A 6000-nucleotide genomic window follows, 5' to 3' on the forward strand; every position below is an offset into this window, starting at 1 on the left:
CGCTTGAGCGCACGCACATGCACGTTGCGCTCTTCGTTACCTTTAAGTCAAAAGAACGGAAGAGAAGTGTAAAAATACATATTAGGTATCTAATTTATTTACACGTGTCGCTTAAAATAATTCCGTTATTTGTGCGTGCAACTTCTGTATAATTTGCATGCATACATTTACGACATGATTATATTTTACGACGTAATTCAATGCTGAAATTATTATAAGTAAGATTAATTTCAAGTGGCTCTTTTTACTTTTTAAGATTTTTTAAAATATCTCACTTTTTGTAATCTAAGCAGTGGCGCCGACTTGGAAAACTTTTTGGGGGGGGGGCAAGAGGAAAATTTCTAACGACTTTTTTTTAAGCTAGAGAGATAAAAGTTAAAAACACTTTCACATATTACATTATATCATTTTTTATCGAAAGTTGGAAAGTTCCCATTTTACAAACAGTCCGCAAGAATGATGCCGCAGGTTCTAAAATAGCTTCAAATATAAATATGCTTCATATATAAGTATGCGAGCTTTAATATCTTATATACTTACATATATTTTTATTTACATTGCACAAAATCGAGAAAGTTTATTTCAAATATTCGAGAAAGGAAGCTTATTTTCCTTATTTTTAGTTGGTAGTCTGATATGGGCTTAAGTTGTGCGCGCGGTTTCTTAAAAAAAAACTATTTTTCAAAAAGATAAAAATTATTGGGGGGGCGTTTTAAATTTTATTGGAGGGGCCAAAAGTGCTCTGCCCCTCCTAAGTCGGTGCCAGTGAATCTAAGATCAATTTTCTCTTAATAAACGACACTTTTGTAAGAGGTATAGAAGAAAATGCGAAATCTTGATATGGTTATTAAACGGTTGCAACATGTAGGACATGTTTACTAGATATAAATTAATTGAGAGTCGTTAATTTAAAGTCGAATGAAATTTGCAGTGCGCAGGACAACATTAGCTATTGCCGATGTGCTGCCTCGTTCTCGCCATCGTATCGGTTGCTCGACACCGGTTCGTACCAATTACCGTCTAGCCGGCAGCTAATTAAGGATTGGGGCAATGAGGCCCGGCGATACAGTTTCCGCGATAATGATTATCCGCGACGGTAATTGAGCGAGCGGCTATGAACGCCGCAGGAGGAACATATGAAGAAAGAGCGAAAATGCAAAGCGTCTACGATGAAGAAAAGAAATAAGGCACGTCGTATTGGATCGGAGACATGTAAGAATTTTTGACTTTTCACACTCTATCTTTTTCCCGTATTTTAAGCTCTGTCTTCGTAAAAACGCAATATTCGGTTATAAAATCATAACGTAATGATTTTCTATACATTTGTAGAGATAATATTCTTTCGTTTTTTTGCAAAACTAGATGTCTGACGATTTTATTTGTCCATTAGAAAACCTCTATGTGAAAGAAAAAGAGGAATACGCTTCTCGTCGACGAAGACGGTAAAAAAATGTGTGGCAGCGTGGATTTTGCGAGCCGAGGAAGATGGAAGTCCTTACATCAGCTTTGACTGCTTTGAGTCAGGCGAGCTCACGAGCAAGACGCGTTACTGAGAGGTAAGTGTAAGCATATGTATAATACAAAGCCACGCATACGAAGAAGAAGAAGAAGAAGAAGTAAGGGTGGCACGCGCGGCCCGCTTCTATCGCTTCCGGGCATCAGCGTGCTCGCGAGCCGCGGCTAATTGCTCTTTAATGCAAGAGAGTGAGCGAGCGAGCAAGCAAGCATGTTGCTTTTCTTGGGCGTACGTCGAAGAAAAGCCGAGCCTCGACGTTAACGTAGTTAATGACGAAAATACCGCGTTAGTGTTAACTCCATGTTTGGTATCGTCACTAATTGGCTTTTTTCGTGGGGCAGAGTCACGCAACTTGTCGAAAGAGATTTGGGCAAGTCTCAACTTGGGGAAAGACCGAAAGTTTCGAAGAATCGGTTTAATTAAGCTCGCCTCGGGTCTCTTTTCGTCTTCCGACGTTAGAAAATTAAGCGTTTCTTCACATGGCGAAACGATACAATCGTGGTATTGCGGGTGAAAGTAAATGTAGTTTCTTGCAGTTTCCTAGTGCAATTGTCTTCTTGAAACGCAGTTTCTTCCGCGCGCGCGAGTCACGTACGGTTTTAAAGTGACATTTGTTACATGTAAAAGAGGCGATTTCCTCGCACACACCTGCGTATCCCTGATTCACGCCGTGCTCCGCGGTTTCTTTTTCGGATAGACAGAAGCCGCGAAGAAGTCGCGCACTCGAAAGAGAGACGGAGAGCGCTGATCATCCGGCTTGCCTATTTTCGTTTTTCCTCCTTCCTTTCGGGGTCGGCCCTGTTTATTCGTGGTAGGAAAGGGCGCGCTGTTGGCAAAAATAAAGGGCAGAAAGCCCCGGATTTGTCGAGGCATGACCAGCGCGTCCACCAGAAGCTCATACATATGTACGCGGCTCGAACCGGGCAGTGGCGAACAACCCTCCTCTTCCTCCTCCACCTCTTCCTTCCCCTTCTCAGGGACTCGCTCCCAGAGGGAGACTCCGCCGGAAAAATGAATATGCAGCCCGTGGAGAGGAGGGTATTATTTTATAAAATTTACTATCTCGTGCCTGCGCATTATCCACCCTCCTGCCAACCCCACCGACAGATTCGCCGCGAATTTTCCGCGCTGACATGAAACCGGATTTCTATAGTCACGAGATAAAACATTTCTTAAAGCTGACCAAGCGATTTCTGTCCAAAAATGTATATTTCAAATTGAAAGAAATTTCACAGCCGTAATAATAATAATATATATCATCATTCAAAAACAGTCTTGATATGTTTAAAACTCGTGCACCTAGCTTCTCTTATAAAAAGAACACAAAAAAGTTATATATGTATAATGACGATAAACAAATCATTGTAAATTAAGAGACGCGGCGTTGTGGGAGAAATCTTTGTTTGCAATCCGGTCTTTACAATTCTCGTCGCAGTAATTTGTACCTTCGACGCCTTCTCACCCCACCTGTTTCCATAACACTTCCTCTGGCTAGCGGGGTGGTGGCCCTCAACCGAGGTCTAATTACGCTCGCGAGCGTAACCGCTTGTGTTTTTCCAAGTGTGCTCCGTGCGCGCGGGGCTGCTCTGGCGCTTCTATAAAATTGTAGCCCCCCTTATCGTTGTAGAGGAAACGAAACATTAAATCGGCTCCGGCCGACAGGGGCGGGCTTGTTTCGGTGGGTGCGTCTGAGATTTCCTGTGTGTGGACTGTGGATGCTAGGAAAGGATGGCGTATCCTACGTAAAGGGCGCGTCCTGGTGTGCGTCCTCACGTCGAGCGCTCGATTTATATATGAGCCGGGGAACATGAAATAATCCGCCCATCTTTACCGTATAAATATAAATGTAGATCGTATCGTCTCGATCCCATCTCCATAATTTAGTCTTTTTGCCTTTTCTAGAAAGTATCAGTACGGCGATATATATTTCTACGGATGGGAATGGGATGTAAATTCGCCTCCGTATATTTATTCATTATATATTTTCTATTGTAGCCAAGTCGGACGGCAACACACGCAACGCGTATTCCGTTCGCCGCATCGCGGATCGACCGATCGTCGCGCAAACTCGCGCGTTTTCTTTTACACGCGCTCGCATCCTCCGGGGCCAATATCGCGCGGTATCTAAACAACTTTATCATTAATGCAACAGTAGGAATTTGTATATAATGGTGCTATGTACATATGTAATATATGCCGGGCTGCCCGCGCACATAACGGTGATATCATAAGATACGAACCAATAGCCGCAATTGTATGGAAATATGTATCTATGAATGAAGACACTTTCATTTATGAAACCAGATACTTATGTACCGGACACGGGCGTTGTAACATCCTGCTATTATGTGTCCTTACCTACCTATTCGTTCTCTCTCTCTCTCTCTCTCTCTCTCACCTTCTGTTTTTTTCTCCCTTCGTCTTCTCGCTCTGCTCCCCGCTCTTATAGAGTGTATCCACCTTCGATGGCCAACCTTCGCGTAGATATTTATATTATACGCTATCGCACCGCTGTATGTAATTCCATATGCGTTTCGTGCATTTTTAATTCGCCGTTTTTCGTAATAAGCGCAATGTTATCGCAATCTGTCGTGTAATCTCCTCCTCGAAGTCAAACGTCCGCGCGTGGTTTTCGCTGATGTCGACGAAGCCATCGACGAGCTTCTCATCTTTGTAATTGGCATTCGATCTCGCAACGTCACATACGTGGAAACGTCCTGAAGAGAATTTCCTGTCAAGATTTTATTTCCATCGTCCACGCGAAGGGCCTCCTTGCGTGGACACGCTCGCATCGCGCGAGCCGACGGGAAACAACAACGCGCAACCCTTTCGAGGAGGACGAGACGCTCGGGGAGAGAGAGACCGACGAGTAGATAGCAGAAGGGAAAGGAGAGAACGAGGCTGAATGCGCCGACTGTGACGCTTTCCGGTCAGGTGCCGCCCTGACGATCCCTCTCCTTCCAATTTCCACGTCGAGATCCGCTCGCTCATTCACTTGCTTTTGCCCTCCCTGTTTTGTTCTTTCCTCTTATCCTTTTGCCCGAACGCCTCCGAAGAAAAACTCGCAGGAAGAAGGCAGGAAACGGATTGTTTCCGAATGTAGATCGGCAGGATTTCTTTGAGGAGAGTGCAAACGAACGACACGATATTCGATATATAAAAGCCTCCGTCTAGAAATAGAAACGAGAAACGAAGACGTCTGTCCTGAAACGCGACGCCGCGCGCGCGCGCGCGCGCGATAATTGGATTACAATTTTGATCCTCGATTACGTTACGAAGCTCATCACGCGCGCGCTGTATCGCACACGAACGATCCGTTAACATTCTTATTTCACTGGTCAGCGCGATCGTATATCTCATTGTTAATGCCAGAATGAAGACGGCAGCCTCGGCGATTCTTTTCTGTTTACCACATTATTACTCCGTGTCGTAATTATCGCGCTGCCTCGGGAGGCCATTGTCACAATGGACGTCCGGAGTTTCCCTACGATTATCGTACCGAAAATCTCTTCGTGCTCGAGCTCCTCATCGACTTCCTGCCGGCGATGGACGATGATTATTTGTCGCAACGGCATGGTAGACGCGCGTGTAAAAATGATACCGACAACTCGATCTCCTCTATTGTCCACTATATTTGAGATCCGCGTCAACAACTACGACAGTCTAATGACTTCCCCGTACGTCGCAGCGAGCGCATCCTCTGTTGCAAGAATAAAATTCAAACGACTGGAAAAGCAGTCATTAGCAATTTGGCAATCGCTGAGTCGTCCAAGTTGACAGTCGATTTCTCTGCCGTAAAATATGCTTCATTCGCGTTTTCTCCTGCTCTCTCGAATGTTTCCGTTCTCCTACAGCGGCCCGTTGTTATTATTGCCTATACAGGTGATAATCCTTTTCTTCATCTAAATACTCTCTTTGAACTATGCAGAATGTCTCTGCATCGCATCGTAATTACGATCGGCGGGATATTTCGTTTGAATTCTAAAGGAGTAATTTGCGCGCTCGCGCCTCCACCGACTCATCCGTCCTAATCGTTATTAAATAAGATCGGCAAGTCTTCGCGTTAGCATACAGATAACTTCCATTTTACAACATCATCATCGAATCGCCGTCAACGTCCACGATACGATCGACTTTGGTATCGTTAATTGATCCCATAATAACTTTTCGCGGCACGCCGCGGTTGCGGTTTCCTGTTTATTATGGCGTCATCGTTTTTAATTTCAGAGCCCGGTTATGAACAATACATGTCACGGAATGCAATTCTGCGCTGTAGTAAATTGCCCTTCTCAGGATCTTAGACTCTTTAGATTCAGTTTCTCCGAAAGCGCCTACCGTCACTCGACACGGACTTTTGATGCGAGCCTTTCCGAAGTACGTCTACGCACATATAGTTGTCAATGCCGTTGTCAGCCCTGCACGTAAGATCAATTGAATTCTCTTCTTTATACGGACATAAATAAATGTGGAGTACCGTTCGGCGC

Source organism: Monomorium pharaonis, chromosome 5 (assembly GCF_013373865.1).
Source record: "Monomorium pharaonis isolate MP-MQ-018 chromosome 5, ASM1337386v2, whole genome shotgun sequence".
Taxonomy (NCBI): Eukaryota; Metazoa; Arthropoda; class Insecta; order Hymenoptera; family Formicidae; genus Monomorium; species Monomorium pharaonis.